This window comes from Mustela lutreola, chromosome 9 (genome assembly GCF_030435805.1).
Source record: "Mustela lutreola isolate mMusLut2 chromosome 9, mMusLut2.pri, whole genome shotgun sequence".
In the NCBI taxonomy this organism is placed as follows: domain Eukaryota; kingdom Metazoa; phylum Chordata; class Mammalia; order Carnivora; family Mustelidae; genus Mustela; species Mustela lutreola.
In genome coordinates this window covers 119,014,718-119,034,357 of record NC_081298.1, presented here as the reverse complement: position 1 = coordinate 119,034,357, position 19,640 = coordinate 119,014,718, and positions in this window count along the sequence as shown.

Sequence of the window (19,640 nt, the reverse complement as noted above, 5' to 3'; positions counted from 1 at the left end):
GGATAGGATCTCAAATGTCTAAACTCAAAAAACTGGTACATAGGCTGTTCTCAAGAAATATTAATGGAATGAGTGAAGCAGATAATGCTGTGTACGCGTAAGAGACTTGATAATTTTTTGTTGGATTATAAGGTCTTCTGCAATCTTTTATCTGCAGTCAGGTTCCTTTATTTGGCTCTATCCACTAGATTTTGAGATGCTGTGTGCAATGCCTTGCCTGAACTGAGACATAGTGATCTGTGAAATCACAGATTATATATGTCACCAGCAGCCTGGTGTGCCTGGGATGACCCCAGGCACTCATATACCTGACAAGTATTTCTTTACTCCTGTTGTGCTCATTTACTTGAGGGTCTTGACCTCAGTCTTCTTTCTTGCTCTGGCATTCTAGCTCCTGGCTGGAATTTGGAAACTGCCCTGAGCCCTGATAGACTTAACTAGAGCCTGGGCCCACTTGGCTGTGTCTTGCTTTTGGCCCGGGGTGTGGATCATGTCCCCTTCTGTCTACCAAAGTTTCTGCTTCCACAGATAGCACTGGGAATTGAGAGGCTCCAGTCCTCTCTGATATGGAACATTCCTGTGCTGCACCATAGTGCCGTAGTCAAGGGCACAGGCCCTAGAATCAGATGGACCTGGGTAAGATTCTAGCTCCTTTATATTTAAGTTTAGTCAAGTTTTTCAACATCTCGTGTAAATTGGAGCTAACAGTAAATCTTCATATTGTAAGGATTAACTAATAATGTAGAGAACACTCAATACTGTGCCCACAGAAGTGATTAACATCTCTTTGATTTCTAAGGTTAAGACCACTGGTCCAAAGCCAGCTGAATACTGGTTACTGGGATGGATACTTGCCTACTTGGAATCTGGTTATTGACCTGCAGAGGTCAGACCTACTGTGAAGTAAGCAATTCTCCTTCTAGTGTATCTTCTTTTTGTTTCTCTGTTTTCTAGTCCGATTCTAACAAGGAAAGGATGGGAGGAGCACAGAAGCATCTATCCGTCTCATAATTTGCCTTGGCCATGCTAAGACAAGAAAGATGGATTATTTTAGAACACAGTAATTAAGTAGGCAGAATACAAACTGCCAATAATATCAACAAAGCAATTCATTAAGCAGAGTTGGTGCACTTGGTTAATAAACTGACTCTAAACAAAAGTTTGCCATGGGCAAGCCAAAATTTTGCATAATTCATCTAAAGATGAGGGAGAGGTGACTTTATTTTTAAAGTGTTTCTAGGTATTACTCAAAAATGAGTATGGAATAAATACTCTTAGAAATGAATCAGGATATTTCTCTAGAAGGAGTTACCCCTTAAAATGGTACTCGAATTGTGAGGAAATTTCACTTGTGCTCAGCACATTTCATTGTCTCCTTTCAGTGATGTGGTAACTCCGACTCTTTTTTTTCTTTTAATTAATTTATTTATTTGACAGAGAGATCACAAGTAGGCAGAGAGGCAGGCAGAGACTGAGGGGGAAGCAGGCTCCCAGCTGAGCAGAAAGCCTGACGCGGGGCTCCATCCCAAAACCCTGGGATCATGACCTGAGCTGAAGTCAGAGGCCTTAATTCACTGAGCCACCCAGGCACCCCTCAGTGATGTGGTAAAACAACCACACATCTTGGAGTCAGAAAGACATGGCTTTGAATTCCATTCCAACATAAACTTAGTATCACTGGACCTCAGTTTTCTCCTAGGTGAAATAGCTTTAGTTTCCTCTATTTTTTCAAGATGGATGTATGATTAAATGTGATAATGTATTGTGGTTAAATATGATAATGTATTCTAAGTGATTTGCATCGGGCCAGGTCCAGTTTCTACTCTTTTATCTTTGCCTTCCAAATCGATATGGAAGGCATACTTACATTGAATAAACTTAGGGAAATCACACATTTCCTCATCTGAAAGCTGTTCTGCATTTATCCCCCCATACAAGAAACATCGATGTGCTCTAATATTATAGCATAGGGCTTGCTGACACTGTGATCCATTCTACTTTGGGGCAGTGCAATTCACTTTTGGGGTGAGGAGGAGGATAAGGGAAGTAAAGTGATTGAACTCATTGACTTGGAGGAACAGGAAAAGGAGGGTTACTGAGCATGTGCTACTATGAGTGAAGTTGTTACCATAGACTATCCATTGCACAGATAATCACTGAGTGCCTAGTACAAGTAAGGCACTGTTCTTGATGCCGAGGATACAGCAGTCAACACAACAGGTCAAGTCCCTGGTCTCAAGTTGTTTAAGTGTTAGTGGACATCTGTGTAACTCACGTAACTCAGTAAAGTGTAGAGTGCTATTGACCATGGTCATAATGTTAAGAAAAATAGAGCAAAATATGAATGATGAGGAGTGCTGGGATGGGTGCAGTATTTCTATCTCACATAGTGTGGCCCAGAGAAGGACTCTGATGACATTTGGGCAGGAGTCTGAAGGGACTGAAAGTGAGTTTGGAGATATTGAGCCCAAGAGCATTCCATGCAGAGAAATAAGTTGCAAAGGTTCTTGAGGATGGAGGGAACATGGACTTGTTAGAGACTATCGAGGAGATTGGTGTGACTGGAGCAAGAATGAACCCTTAAAAGGGGGCTCAGAGAAATGAGGCACGAGTGGGCTGTTGTTCCCAGAAGAGCGGTTTGCAAATGTGTGGGATATTTTCGGTTGTTGGAATGAATGGGATGTGGTATTGTTACAGAATGGATGGAGATCAGAGACATTGGGTATACTGCAATAAGTGGGATGGTCCTGCACAGTGAAGAATTGTCCTACATCTTGTCCAACATTCAAGTATCTGAATGGGTATACTTGTAGTATAGGGCTGCCACATACAGTTGTGTAGATTGTGGATTATGGGATTTTGGGGAGCACCACTGACATAGCTCTGCCGGGCGTGGTGACCCCATATGACAATGTTGTAGACAATATGTATACATATAAGTGACCTGCTTGCATACAAGTAAAGAAAACTTTGTAATTTTCTGAGTTTGCACCCTAACTCCATTTTACATATAAACAAAAAGCTTATATTTTGCAGCATTATATAATTTCTGAATTTCTTAGGAATGCAACTACTGTATAAATACAAGAAACTTTACCAAGAATTGTTCCCTATTGTATCAGTCAGGTTTCAGTAAGAAGAGTGAAATCCTATGGTAATTTAAGCAGACAAAATTTATTAATCTAAAGTATTATTAACTATAACATGGAATGAGAATGAGGGATTGGTTGGTAAGAACAGAACTCAAAGAAATAAATGAATGGCAGATATAATGATCAGTACTATCTCTAGTTAAGAGAGAACATACAAGGAAGAACCACCACTCTGGGTGAGGGGATGTTAAGAGACACTATTTGTTGAACAACACAATCATGAATTACTGAATGGTAAAGAAGTTGCTTTTGCACTGGCAGAACTTGCTGGAACTTGCCAGAAAATCAGGTGCTGGGGAAAACCTTTCTATGGAAATTTCTCTCTGAGGCATTCTGCTATGAGACTAAATAAGAGGTATGCCTGAGGAACGGTTGTCTGCTGGATGTCTGACTGCTGTTCATTGCCTGAGCTAGCTAAAGCCCTGGGGGAGGAAATAGCTTATAGGTTCTATCATAGTGGCTTCCAGAATCATTTTGTCTGAGAAGAGAGAATAAATAACCCAATCTCTGCTCCCCCCACCCTCTTATCTTCTGCAACTGTCTTCTGTTGACCAAACTCAACTGGAAACTAGCAGGCTAGTGAGTTTGGGTCATTCTGACCACAAGAGTCAGCTAGCTGAGCCAAAGACCAGAGCAGAGAAAGATCTATAATGGATTTGAATGGGAAGCAAATGGACAATATAGAATTGGATCAATTCTAAAAAAAAAAAAAATTAAAATAATGACAATTGCCTCAAAGTCCTCTGTTTGATTTGTTATTGCATATGAGATAACTCAACAATGAAGCTTATTCTAGAAGACATTTTTGAAAGGTAAAATGTCCCCATTTATGACTTTATGACCCCATAAAGTCATAAAGAGGATACGAAGGGCTGGCAGGCCTAGAGAAACTCTGCTATGCTTCTTTCCTGAGCTGTCTCACACTTTCTGGCCTCAGGGGCCATGCTCTTCCCCTCTCCCCTCATTACCCTAGAACTTGCACTTCATATTTGTAATTGGGACCTTTAATATGAGAGATCCATCCAGATTTTAATCTTCTTCCATCTATGTCATCAAAACATCACATTATTCTCACATGGAGTTGAACTAATTTGAAGAAGAGATTTATGCCAAGCCACTCGTGTGTATTAGCCATTGTTGCTAAGGGAAAAAATTTTTCTTTCTTAAATCTCACAAACATCTTTAAGTGTTTCAAGGCTTATCATTTAAAAGTGGGATTAGAACTATTGTATATTCTTATCCATCTCCAGAGATGGAAAAGGACCAATGAATCATAACCATGTGCTTATATTGATCTGAAGCTTTCCAGTTGTGGAAAGATAGAAAAGGCTATCTTGAGAGACAGTGAGGTCCCCCTCATCATAAGTGTTTGGCTATTAACTGTAGAGGGAAGTTGTAGAGCAGATTTAAGTTTTGGGTGTATGGTTGACCCTATTATCTTTTTCAGATCCCTGCCAATGCTGAAACTCCCTGATAGTGTATAATGAACTTTTCCTTCGTCTGGGTTCCTGAGAGATAATTAACAGAGTAGAACTCTCCAGCAACCCCCTAATGGAAACACAGCCTAAGTGAGAATGAACTTTTGAACTACTCAGGTTTTGGGATGATTTTTACTGCAGCATGGGTATGCTGGTGCTCCAGCATGGGTATGGCTGGGTACCCAGCCAGCCCTGATGGATACAGGCATCCTTCATAACAAACAGAGTTAGGGTTTACTCCCTTTCCTGATTCTTCTACCCAGGGCACCATTTCCTAAGGACCCACTGTTCATCAAGAAAATCTACTGGATCCTAAAACAGACAGCCTGGCCACTTAAATCTCAGTTTGTAGAATATGGTTTATCTGTGGTTCCATTCACCGTTCCAAACACTTCCCATTTTAACCCAAGCTATTTCCTTGGGGATAGAGCATATACTACTCTTCTGGCTTGTGTACCTGCAGCTTTAGGTGGAGGAAGGCTTTGCCTCCAAACCTCACTCTGGAGACCTATCCCTGCAGAGGCTAGTTTGCATAATCTCCCTGCCAGTGTATGAGCACCAGCTAGTGCCAGTCTCTGAGCTTGAACACTCTCTACAGTGGCGTCAGAGTTGATGAGTGCTCACAATAGGATGAGATCGAATTTCCCAGTTTTTTAGGTTAGCCTGACATGAAGTCTAGAGTTCAAGCATGTACTAAAACTTATACTCAAAATTATTAGTTTTAGATGCACTCTTTCTAAGGAAAATAACCCAGGAGTGCTGTGAAAGGGGCCTGGGAAGACTAATACCTTCTGAGAACATCTAGGTCATGATGTTCATGTCATAAATCATATGGGGCAGCTGCGATTCTTACAAACTAATGGCTAAGAAATTTACCTCCTTTTCAGTGACTTCTCAGTGTCTTCCTACAGGCAAGCACCCAGGGGCAATCACAAGCCGGCGTGAATCATGGAGCACAACTGCGTGTCCCTCATGTGTTGTAGGGCTCTGTGCAAGGAGAGGAGGACAAGCAAGCAGGAACAAAGAGGGCAGCTCTCATGTCCTTGAGCCACTGTCAACAAATTGGAGATAATTACAGTCAGGACACTTGAAAACTTGAACCAGAAAGTTCATCCTCTGATATTGAATTTTAAGGTGATTTTTAGTCATGTAACAGGGTAAAAGGAGGTCAGTTTGAAAACATGGCAAGGTAGGAATGTTGGTGTGAGGTTTTCTAGAGCAACTTATTTAACTGGGAGATTGCCTGAGAACCTTTTAAGAAATACCAGGAGGTCTTGAAGAATTGTTTCATTTTCCCCAATATTTGTTTCCTGTGAAATTTATTCTGCTGAACCTTCAAAACAGAAATAAAAAGAATGGGAAATATATTTTTTTCTTCATTTTCAGTCAATGACTGTGACATAAAAAATTCAGATTTAGTACATTGCCACACCCCCCAAATATACTGACTCTTATTTTATCTTGCAATTTGTGTGGACTCCAATAAGCTGCTTCTCTTCCTGAATTTTGTGTGTATTGATCCAGAATAATTTTTTGATTATTTTTAGATTGAAGGCACAAGAAACGTTTCCATTTAAAACACAAGAGAGAAAAAAAAAAGACATGAGGCTGTAGCAGGATCGGTAACTGAAAACCTTTTTCCTGACAGCACAAGTATTGTGGTGTATTTTGTTTTAATTTAAAACAAAAAATTGGAAATGATTTAATTCCAGTTTATATGTCTTGTCTTTACCATGTGGCATGTAACAGAACACTTAAAGATGAGATATTTTATTCTTTATTAAATGACTGGATAAATTAAACTGTATTTGTAAGTAACTCATTTGTGCATCTGTGTGTGTGTGTGTGTGTGTTTACAGAATTCAGCGACTTTGTATCCTGTGACCACGATGACATCGTATCTCCCTCCCCTCACCCTCAAATTACTCAACAAGATGGATGTCCTATAGATAACAGCTTCAGTTCTAATGGAAAGAAATTATTGGACGAACTACAGCGTGTTCGAACTGCTAAATGAGTAACAAGGATTTGTAAAGAGCCGTAACAGACTTGAAATCAGGAATTGTGGGTTCAAGTCCCAGCTCTGACATTAACTGCTGTTAACCTGTCACTGAGACCCTTGAGCCTTAGTTTCTTATCTGTGAAGAGGAGGTGATAACATTTCTCAAATCTACTCTGTCTTGCCTGATTTTTCAGGGCATGCTCTTCCATTTACATAGAACAGTCTTAGGGTCTTCCTGCCTACTTCTGCCCAGCAAACTCATTTGGAGCATCAAGAATCCAGCGAAGCAGCTTCTTTTCCTCTCCAGCCTCCCAAGTAAACTTGAGTGTGTCTTCCTTAGAGACACCAAGGGACTTTGCATTTGCCTCTGACCTGGGAGGTTTCCAGACATCCTGGGACTCTCTTTGCTTGGGAATCTCCTTGACTAACCCTCATGCTCCAGGATGGGTGGCGTTGGGTTGTGTGCCTACTCCTTTCTCTCTGCAATGCCCGGCAAGGCTAGGTGCACTTGACAAATGTGTGTGGATTGAATTGGTGTACACACCCGCCTGTCTTAGGGCTGCTGTTGGTTGTTCTGAAAACCACAAGAAGAGAGAGAATTAGCTATTTAAAGAAATAATAGTGATGCTTTGAAAATATCTTTGTTGCTTCTGGATTTCTTTCTGCTTGCACAGCTGGATGCATGGGTCACGGCAAATCTCACCATCTCCAAGTTTCAGATATGAGAATCTGGTACACTCATGGAGCTTTTCCTTTCAGGTTAAATAAGCCCCAATTCCTGTAGTCATGATTTATAGGCCCCATTTTCCAACTCTTTAATCATTTTCATTGGTTTTCTCTGGACCTACTCCAAGTTCTCTAAACACTCATGTTTCAGGCTCCAAACTGGACATAGTATTGAGATACTGAGTAAAAGAATTATCCGTGTGCTCCTATATTTAATATTCTTGTTTATACATAAATGTTTTCTTTTCTCTAATCAGTCTACAAATATTAACTAGGCACTTATGTTATACCTGGCACTGTGCTTCAAAATTTTTGGCAATTTCAAATGTGATTCCTCTCTGTGAGACAGGCTTTCCTTGGTGGTACTACATGAAAAACGTTACATTAATAAGCATCTGTATGGTAGTAATTTATAGAAAAGTGAAGTGACTTTCCATGTCAATAAACATGCTCTTTCTTATCTGGTATGTTTACATGAAATTAATTTAATAGCTCATCTGCTCCATGAGTATAACAAGTTCACTTCTCATCCCACATTACACTGTAAATAAAGAAGGAGAAGAAAATGATCTAATGATTTTTTTCTTTTTTTCTTTTTGCATTCTGTACTTTCAATATGTTCCGATTTTATTCTAACTCACAGATTTTATTCTGGTTTAGCTGACCATTAAGCTTTTCTCTCTACTGTCATTAGATCTCAGTTAATACTACATATTAAACATTCAACTACTGTATTACTACTGTATACTGCTTTATCTTTGAAGGCATTTTTCATGGCTCTTATTTGATCCTAGTAAGAACCTTATTAATAAAGGTAGAAATTATCACCATCATTGTCCATTTGTTTACTCTGAGGCACATTGGAGTCAAGGTTCAGCCAATATCATACAGATTAATGGAGAGATAAGTGTTCTGACTTATATAGGTTTTCCATCTGAGTTTCTCAAAGCTTGAGAAGAAAATTGGACCATTACAATTACATAAAATCCCTATAGATTAAAACTTCTAGGAAAGCCAAAGTTATAAAAGTTGTAGTATATAACAAATGCTGTTTTAATGAAAAATATTTGTAATGTACATATAACACTATGTCATGTGATATAATTACACTATCAACAATATAATTAATGTGTTAAGAACAATATTTATCATAAGGATTATGTAAGGATTGTGGTTTGGTAAAAGAGCACAAAATTGGATTATTTAGTGTTGGTATTAGTCAGAAATATCTACCAACCAAACCATCTATCATCTATGATTGATGATAAAAAAAAAAAATTGGTTCACTTGATTCTGGAGGCTGAGAAATCCCAAGACCTGCAGTTGGCAAGATGGAGACCCAGGAGAGCCAATGGTATAATTCCAGTCCAAGTCCAGAGGCCTCAGAATCTGGACAGCTGATGATGGTATGTATTTCAGTCCCAAAGCCAGCAGGCTCAAGGCCTAAGAAGAGCCAGCATTTCAGCCAGAGTCCAAAGGCTGGAAAAGACCAATGTCCTAGCTCAAGGGGTTAGGCAGGACAACGTCCCTCTCATTCAGCCTTTTTTGTTTTATTCAGATCTTCAGTTGGTTGGATGAGCCTCACTCACATTAGGGAGAACAATTTGTTTTACTCAGTGTACCCATTCAAACATTCATCTCATCCAGAAACACCTTCACAGACATACCCACAATGTTTGGTCAAATGTCTGGGAACCCCCATGGCCCAGTGAAGTTGACATATAAAATTAACCATCACAGGATACATGATGAACCTTTTAAAATCTTAACAGTATGACTGTGTACCTCTGTGACTACATTATAAACTCACTTAGAAGTCTTGTCAAAATTTGAATTTTGAGGCTCTCTAAGCACATTAATCATCGGCCAAATGTCCTTTCTGATCTTGTATTCTGAAAGGCCATGTTTTTCACTATACTATCGGATGCCAACTGCTAAATTTCTCAAGATAGAGATGTGAGGAAGCTACCAGAAGGTTAACAGAAACCAAACATTATTGGTAACCTATATTTGCTGATTTCACTGTGGAATAAGTTTTCTTTGAATTATTTAACTTTTTTCATGCACTGCATCAAACATGTCTAAATATGTAAGAAATAAAAACTAAAGCCTATTTTTGTAGTCCATTTGTGAAAGATTGAGCCAAACATACATTCCTTTCTCTGGTCCTCTGAAAAATTACTGCAAATTTTGTTCATTTTTGTGAGCAAGTATTTTTGGGTTTTGTGAAAAATATTACTAGGTTGTTTAAAAATTTTTAATAATTTTTAATAATCTAAACCCCAGGGTTTTAAAAAGCAGCTTTAGTGTGATGTAATTCCCATACCATATGATTCTACAAAGTGTACAATTTTCCTGGTAGGGAAAATCATGGGCTGAGGGGTCTTCTTGGCACTGAGCTATGCTGCCTTGGGGGAGGGCTGACCCAGGCAAAACAAAACTTTTATTTTATACTCTTCAATGTGTCTATTTTTGCACTTTTGCTCAAAAGAGGTACTGTCACCTCTCCACTGGGCTCCCAGGCTTCCACAGGGGTATTCCTGTCTATGGATGGTTATCAGGACTGACATTTCTATGGAGGTATGAGGGCTGGAATGTCTTTTCTGCCATCTTGATGACATCACATCTGTATTTCCCTGCTGCAAATCTGATGTGCCTCTCCCCTCCAACCCGGTTGAGAATTACTGGAATAAAGAGACTATTAGTTCTTTCTATATTCATCTGGGCTCAGGGTGGGAAACGTGTGGCCTTTTCTTTGAATACTTCTTGTGAGAAATCTGGCTGTAGTGACAGCAGGTTTCTCAGAAGAATCTAGAGAGTAAAGGGGCCCTTCCCTTTTTGATGATACAAAGCTTAGATTTTTCTGAACTTGAAATGAATGGCATAAACTTGCAGAGATGTCCAGGAGAACTTTCTGCGATGATAGCAATTTTCTATACCTGCAGCATATGGTACTATTAGCCAATAGCCACATGTGGTTCTGAACTCTTGAAACAGCTAAAATGAATGCAGAACTGAATTTTCTACCTGAGTTATGTTTGACTTAAAATTAAATAGCTACATGTGTGTAGTGGCTACTGTATTGGACAGTGCTGATCTAGAGAATCTTTTTCCTTGTATGCTGTGAGGTGGGCGGGAGCAGCTGAATTGAGTAGATCTAGGTGAAATTTTCTCTTAGGCAACTTAGCCCCAGTGATTATAGAAAGTTCTGGTGGTTGATCTAAAAAAAAAAAAAAAAAGAAGAGCGTTTTAAGAAATGTTCAAAAGAATTTCAAAAGTACAGATTCTTAGAAATCTGTATTCAATCTAAATCACCTTGAGTTTCAACTGTATTACGTCTGACAAAAGTGTAGACATTTTGTCATCTTTTTAATAGAGGAAATAGTCTTTAATATACCATTTCCTCCTTTTGTCTTAAGGAAACTATGTTTATAAAGCTTATTTAAAAAATAAGTCAGTAATCTTTTAATACATTTCAGATAAAGTTTTCAGGGATTTTGGAAAAAGATCCTTTCGAATAGGATTTAGGGAGAATGACCATTGTGAGTTTATTTTTTTCCCATTTCTGAATCCCCACGAGCATTTAAGGAGAAGCAGTCTGTGAGAAATGCCTTCCTTTGCAGACATTCTTTAGTCATTGGCCAATGTGAAGAGTTAAATGTCTACCTGGCTTTGGCAGTGCAAGGCTGCAATTTTGCCTGAATTCTGCTGTTCTTTGATTTCATCAGAAGGCATATTTGCATATGGACTGATAAGGCACCTTGGCACTGGGATCTTGGATTTCATACAGGCACAGACTTGGCACAGGATTGATGAAAACTCAATTATGATTTATGTCTATGCAACAGAGTTTCCTATTGATTACCTGCCAGAACCATGATAAAGCAATGTTAGGCCTGAAGCCAAGTCTTCCCCACCATAATCTTTCCTTAGGTTTTGTTTTCTATGTCCTTGCTGCAGTTTTCTGAACATTTGTGAGCAATAATGGTTCACAAAAATGATCCCTGGATATGCAAATATGTCTGCAATACAGGATCCTCTTCCTAGCGCATAGGTTTACTTTGTATTTACCTTCTAACAATTTGGGATTTATCCAGCACCTGCTTGTGTGTAATATATTGTTCTAAGTTTTATAGGACGTAGAAGAAATGGATAACCTGGCTCCCGTTTTGAGGAACTTGCCTACAGTAATCTGGAAGAGGTAAGCTGTCTGGAGATGAAGACACGAGTCCAAGAAGCAATTGCTTTCTAATATTGATGTTGGTGAAATTAAGCAACTCGAGACAATGACCAGAGCGAGCCAAAACTAGGCTATGAGGCTTCTTGGTTATGATAAAAAGGAGGGGCTTTAAAAAGTAAAAGGAATCACAAGTAGGTAGAAGGGATATAGGATGAGGGTCATTAAGGGGGTTCTTGTAGAAAATCTAGCTTGCCTGATATTCAGTGTCCTGCTGAGATGGTGAGCTGTCGCAGCTGGTGAGACAAATCTCCCAGGAAACGTGAGGATAAGAGGATGGTGAAAAGAAATTCAGAGACAAAGAGATGGGAGCAGGAGGGACACTGAGGATGATGTCCAACAGTGCTGATTTTATTCCATATCTTACAATCATTTATAAGGCAGACCACAATAGGAGGAGTAATACATCAGTACCTAGTCAGATGACCGCAAGTTTCTATAACAAGTTGACATTAACTACAAGCAAACCTTGTGATGCCAGGTAGTCTCGGCTAAAACCATTAGCAAGACAATCAACCAGGGAGTGGGTTATGGGAGGTACAGGAACAACAAGGACCAACTAAGAACTCATGACCCTGACCACTTTGTTCCCTTCTGTAGGGAGAGCATGTGGGAAGTCACGTAGGCAAGCGCATGACACAGAGCACAGACCCTTCCTCACTGTTACTCAACTTTCCCATCCTTAACCCCTTGTCAAGGTGTCCGGACTTTAAAGGAGACACAAGTCAGGGCCTGGTTTGATCCATGACTCCAGCTGTGCCGTGGCCTCCAACAGTGAGCATTTTACTCCTCATACTTACAAATAATATCTTTATTTGAAATATCTAACTTTAAAATAGTTTAAAATATCTAACATTAACATAGTGGGTTGAGCCCTGCTTTAAGTGCTTTGCACATATTAACTCATTTAAATCTCAAAACATCGGGATGCCTAGGTGGCTCAGTTGGTTGGATGACTGCCTTCGGCTCAGGTCATGATCCCGGAGTTGGGGAATCGAGTCCCGCATCGGCTTCCAGCTCCACAGGGAGTCTGCTTCTCTCCCTGACCTTCTCCTCGCTCATGCTCTCTTTCACTGTCTCTCTCTCAAAAAAAAAAAAAAAAAAAAAAAAAAAAAAAACTTTAAATCTCAAAACATCCCTGTGAGGAAGTTCTATTATTAGTTCTATTTTACAGATCAGAAACAATAAGAGACTTGTTTAAGGTCCCCTAGCGAATGGGTGGTGGTACTGCAATTTGAACGCAAGAGTATGGCTCCATAATCTGAGCAATCAATCATCACCTCAGATGGCCTCTCAACTGTGGAGAAAAACAGAGGGGCATATGCTATGGTTTATGTCTTGGCTCCCCAAAGAGTAACAGAGTTGTCCTTTTCTCATGGTGGGTGCAGAGAGGTCACTGCTCCTTAATTTCAGGATGACCTAGGGTTGGATGGGCAAGTCACCCTCCCACCGCTTAAAACAGCCAGTTCTGAAGAGTTTTTTTCAATTCTGCAGAATAAGTTCAGTTAATGTGGTGTTTTGGGTTGAATTGTATCCCCCCAGAAAGATATGTTGAAGTCATAACCTTTAGTACCTCAGAATATGACCTTATTTGTAAATAGAATCCTTAGAGAGTAATGAAGTTATTTTGTTACGGCAGCCCTAGGAAACTAATACAGGTTGAAAGTGGTTTTCAAGTGTGTAAGGTGGCCTTCATTAGTTGAAAACTATTTAAATCCTCAAGAGGGTATCTAATTTCCACATATCAGAGAGTGCAACAACTTAAAACCTCCACAGAGAGGTTAATGAGGTATCACAGGAAACAAAAGATCTGATGCGACCACTTAGAACCTCAATTAAAACTTATTTCATGTTATCAGTACCACAAAACACTCACCTAAAAACACAATTTGTGTCAGAATTAGGCTGTTAGGCTACTATTATTAGATATTGTAGTTGATTCTAGGGAAGTTTTCTTCTTCTTTTTTTTTTTTTTCCTTCCAAAGCTTTTGAAGGACCCTCTCTCACCAACTTTCCTACTATTATTTAGGATACAGGGACAATTCCACTTGATTGGATGAACAGTAAAATTCATTCCATATTCTAAAAGGACAATACTCCCTATCCAAAATGGTAGCCTTCTTTTGTTAGACAATAGCCCTAAACTATATGCCAGGTATTTGTCAAATGATGAGCTTAGTTTTCATAGGTCAATGTTTTATATGAGGAACAGAAAGCACCAAGAAAAGCCCATTTCTTCCTAGAACACTGTCATCTTCTTTCTTCTTTCCTAGAGAAATACATTAGAGATATCGAATTATTGCTGCATTTATTTCTTGATCTTTATTCTTATGTACAAGATTTGGCTGGGTTACGAGCATGAGTTCAATCTAGACAGAGCCCCAGGTACAGATACTTTTGCAAACCTGGCCCCATTATGGTTCTGCTCAGATCAGAGCCAATAGGAACAGTCTTTCAACACAGAAGACCATAGCCTTTGGATTATGTTTAGGTTTCCTTTCTTTAAAACTTGGCTCTTAATGATCTGGTTGAGCTTACTTCAACCCCTCCCACTCCTGGCTACAGAGAAAAGTAGCATAAACATTCTTTCTTACACGAGTGTTAAGGCCCTATTATTTCAAGCAAGGAGTGGATTGAATAGGCCTCTGACCCAACTGGCCAATTACTGTCCAAAATAAAGGCCACTGGTAAGGCTTTTAGCCTTTTTCTTATTTACTTTTATTTTTCCAAACAAACTATGTCTTTGCTAGATAATCTCATCTTTTAGCTGGTTTATAAATAAGTAACAGTCCCACATAACTTGTTGCTCTTTCCTCGATGTGTATTTATCATGGCTTCTCTTGGAACACACAATAGAAAGTATTCTTCTCAAAGTTAAATATGTTTTCAGGACTAGGTGGATATTTTATTTTGCTGAAGGTGGGTGTCTGGTTATCTTTGGCTAGTTGAGGCTAATACTACATGGAGTAGAATTTTGAGGCCTCACTGCTTTTATCTGGGTTTGTAGAGGGTTCAAAATAATTTTCTTGAACTCATCCTGGCCTTTCTTGACAGAACTCCCCATGCTTACCGTATAGAAGGGTGGACTGGATGTCCACTGGATGTGTGCCTTGATGGGGTCCCCTGCTTCTGCAAAAGGATATGGACCCCAAGTCCAGCTTTGGGCTCTGCTTGGGCACTGATGGATGAATTCAATGGTCTAGGGACTAGCCAAGCTCTCAATACATTTGCCATCACTACACAATATCAATCATAAGGTAGGTGGAACAATATTTAGAGAAGATTGCTAAAATTCTTCCAATGCCAAATATTCTGAATTAAATCCCTGGATCCATGCTCATCCAGCAGAGGCTGCAATACTGTTATTGTTGTGCCCATCACCCCTATCTTGTTTTACCCCTTTCCTTTCCAGAAGAACACCTTATCTCTGTATCATGCCTGTGTATGTGCCATTAGCCTATATCGAGTTATTTTGTTTTTTAAAGATTTTATTTATTTATTTGATGGAGAGAGACACAGCAAGAAAGGAAACACAAGCAGGGGGAGTGGGTGAGGGAGAAGCAGGCTTCTGCTGAGCAGGGAGCCCCAAAGCAGGGCTTGATCGTAGGACCCTGGGATCATGATCTGAATCAAAGGCAGATGCTCAATGACTGAGCCACCCAAGCACCCCTCAAGTTATTTTAATAAGCAGCCCCATGGATCTTGTTGTATGACTTGTAAAGAAGCTGTGATGATTATTCGTTATATCACCTACTTATGAGGATCCCAGGGAAAGTTCCTGTCTGGTCTAAGTACCAATGACAGTTAGACTACCCCAGGAAATTTGGATTGTTAGTATCTTATGGACACTATGAACTGTATAACTGATAAAGTTTCTCTTTTCATGGTGTCTGCCAGAAAATTTAGGACCAGATTTCTGGCCTACCGATTGCACACATGTGGGTTATGGTGATAGGCATTTTTAGATTCATTCCTGGCTTTGCTTCATCTCTGCTCTTGTTTTACTTTCTTTTCTTGCCCCACTTTTAACAGATGCCATTGGGTCATCTTTGATGCGTCTTATTATAGGCTACTTCAAATCTTTTCAGAAATAGAGCAAAATACAAAAATAAACACATATACATAAATGAAATAATTTCAGAGAGAGTTTTGAAGGGAGGGCTGCAGATTGGTTGGTGAAGAGAAAATAGGGGTTTCCAGATGCAGGGAGCAACATGAACAAACATAAAATCTTCCTTATTACAGTTAAAGTGATGCAGCAAAGCTGTTCAACTATCTCTAAAATAGAACGTGAAAAAAGATGCGTGATATAAAATGAAATTGCTTTTAAAATCTCTCAGCCTGAAATATTTTATTTTAAGAATAAATTTGTGAAAATATTTTAGTTACTCTACATTGGAATGAAACTTAGAAGTTCTCTGAAATAAAGGCAATCAAGATAAGAAAATCATATTAGTATCTTTAGATTAATACATCTTCATAATGTGTTATTTAAATACCTCAGAAAGAGTTACGTGAAGACCTTCTTTCAATTTTATTCATGCCTTCCAAAGGTCATGCCTACATCTATATGACAAAGCAAACATGGGAAAACACTGAACATTTTATAGTGAGATTAGGTCTAAATTGGAAATTCAGATGAATAATGATGGCAATAGTTCAAAGATAAGAAACATTATGTCTATTTGTTTACCTGGAGATCTTTTAATCTCAAAGCTCCATTTTCATTGATTAGTTCCATGAGATTAAGAGCTTATCTAGTTTATTATTGCTATATCCCAAGTATCCAGCCCATTGCACAGAACATAGTGGATAATCACTATGCATTTGTTGAATGAATAATTGAATGAAATGAAAGCTAAGTTTAGGCAGTACTTGTAGAATCAGGATCAAATTGAAGACCTTTTTCCTTCCACAGTGTGGAGCCTAACCTAATATGATTGCTTTGTGAAATAAGTATCCTGTTGCTGTTAGAATCATGAATGCTAATGGTGTAAGGAACTTTAAGACTGTTAGCTCCTCCCCATGGAAGGGAGAGGCTAATGACTGGGAGGTGATACTTGTGGCCCAAATTACTTGGCTCCATTTTCAGGAAGGTTGTGTGGCATGGCAGATATGCACTCTCACTCTGGAGACAGGCGAATCACTGCGAGAGTCTGTTTCATCTGTAAGATGAGAATAATAATTCCTACCTCATAGGGTTGTTTGGAAAATATGATGAAATAATGAATGTGAAGTATTTGGAAGAGTGTTTGGTATTATTGAAATCAGGGGTTTGAAAGTATGGCCAAGTTGTATTATTAGAAAGCAAAGTGTAATTCGCTTGAGAATTCAAAGTCAGCTTTCCAAATGAATTTTTCCCTGATGCCCAAGTAGAATGGATTGCTTCTTTTTCTAAAGTAGCTTACATGTGTGTTACACTACCACCTCTCAAAACCCTTGTAAAGGTAAAGTCTGCCTGCCTGGTAGGCAATTGAAAATTATCTGTTAATTTTACTTGAATAATTATCAATATCATCCCTCAATGAAATTAATGGAGTGGTCTGAGACTAAGGCATTGTACACACAGATGACTTTAATGATTAGTTCGATTCATCAAACTACGAATCTTTTGCCCTTATTCGACTGTTTCAGAGAGGAATAAATTAGTCATACTGGTTATTTGTCTAGATAAGGGTTTTTCACACTTGGCTCAACTGATGGTTTAGTATGGATAATTTTTTGTTCTGTGGGGCTGTCCTGTGCAATGTAGGAGGGGCTCTGTATCACTGGCTCTACCCAATAGACACCGATAGCACCTGCCTTCCCCACCGGTTCTGACAATAAGACATGTCTCCAGACATTGCTATAGGTATCCCAGAGAGAGCAGTATCTTCCCCAGTTGAGGACCACTAACATGGATTACATTATATAGCTGCTTCTCTTTTTTGCATTTTATAATGAACCTTTGGAATAGGCTTTGAAATAAGATCATGGAGTCTTCTTTCAAAGGCTATCCAGAAACAAAGAATGATAATTCTCAGTTCTGGAAGGTATAGAAAGTTGAATCAAATGGCTTTTTAGGTCTCAGTTCTCTGGATTGATGATCAGAAGTCCCACAAGCCTCCTTGAGGCAGCCCGCTGCTTATCTGCGTATATAAATATTTAGCATACAATCTTAACGTTTGCCCTTCTAGGATGTAGTATATAAGGACTCTAGCCAAAATTACTGGAGAATAATTACAAATCTTGCTTCCTTTAAAACATTATTGCTTTGTTTATTAGTTTCCAATTTACCGTATTTGCCTTGTCCTTCCCCTCGGCACAGAGCATTCTGAATCATTAGCTGGGTCTACTGACTATAGTAGGAGAGGAGGTTTGCGGAGACTGTGGGTATACACACACCTCAGAGCCTCTCTGCACATCCAGTGGCTAACACACCTGGTGCTTAGAATGTATCTTAGCATGGCTGCTAGAGCAAACTCCTAGCACCCACTCCAACGCTCTATAGCTGCCCCACCCCACAGATAATTGGAGCATTGTGCAGAACAATCCCAGAGCTGTTCAAAGAGCATAGCCTAGGGCTCAGGGGGTTGCTGTTAATTTGTGGCTCTAGATCAAGAATGATATGGCAGTAGCTTTATGAATGTGCTTAGGAAAGACTTGTATCAACAGCACCTGAGGCTCTGGCCCTTTCTCTCAGCTTTCTACCGTCCCTGAAAACAATGCTGGTATGTATTTGAGGAGTTGGACATGTTCTAGGAAAACATGTATTAGGAATGCACTCAAGCCCACAGTGCCCTCTGAGTTTGTGGGCACATCCCTTGGTATTCCTCTGTCTTAGATATACATCATTATGCAGGTGAAGAAAAGTAAGACTGTGCATGCTTTGTTAGATGTCTGTTGGGCTTCATGGTCAAGGCTGGGACATGGAGTCACAGGAGGCTATGAGGAAGCTAAGATGGCTCTAAAAGAACCAGATGCTTCCTGTCTCTATAAGGGGTCCCTGAGCTCTGTCCAAAACATGTTTGAATGAAGGCTTTTCCCAAACCCTAGTCATCCTTTAATTATACACGTGATCTAGTTAAAATAAATCACACTTAACTGATGGGGCACCCAGAGAATCCAACTTCAAAATACCCACATACAATAAAGGTAGAAAAATCCTAGTGACAAGGAAGATTAGCTAAAGGAAGAGGCAACAATAAATGAACCCATAATCTTTTTCCAGATGTATGGCTCTGACTTAAACACAGATAAAGCAGAATTGTGAACAAGATTTAGAAAGAACTCACAGAGGATTCTTACTTATTTAAGTATTTTTTTTTAGCACTAAGTTTATATGAAGCATGGAAGAATATTTATTTTGAACATTAGTGACTTGTGTTGGCACAATGTTTTTATTGACTATTATTCCAAGCTATGGCTTTTGTATTTTCCTGTTCTCTTTGACTGATATTTAATGAATATATTTTAAAGAACATTTTTGCTATTTTATGGCCAGGGTGCTAGCTATAGCAACTGGAAATTTGTAAAACTGTACAATATAGCCCTTCTAACATGGTTCCATCAGTTATACACCAATAAATAACGGTGATTTCAAGGATGATTAATCATAATCATTATAAAGCACTTTGGCCAAGCCAACATCTGTTTCCATGGATACAGCTGCCGGCCATCCAGGTTTTGTAATTTATATGTTTTAGTTATTGTTCCCAGATGACTATGAGGACCATTCTACACAATATGACCTTTTAACTTTAGGCCCCAATGGACTCTGTGGTTTACATGCAGCCTGTAGTTCTTCTGAGAAGTTTTTATTGAGAATTTGTAGGGCTCTGAGGAAATGAAGCAGGGTTTCCGAAGTCTTCCCATCATTGCTTCCTTGAAGAGGCAAAGTGAAGAAAAGAACAGTGGTAACAATGTCAGTAACAGGCAACTAACTAACTGGCGACCTTGTCAGTGAATCAGAGATCTAAAGACCCACAAGGTACTGGGGAAACTGAGAAGTGGGAGGTTGGAATGTCTTGCTCCATGTCACACTGAAATTGAGTGGAAAGCTGGTT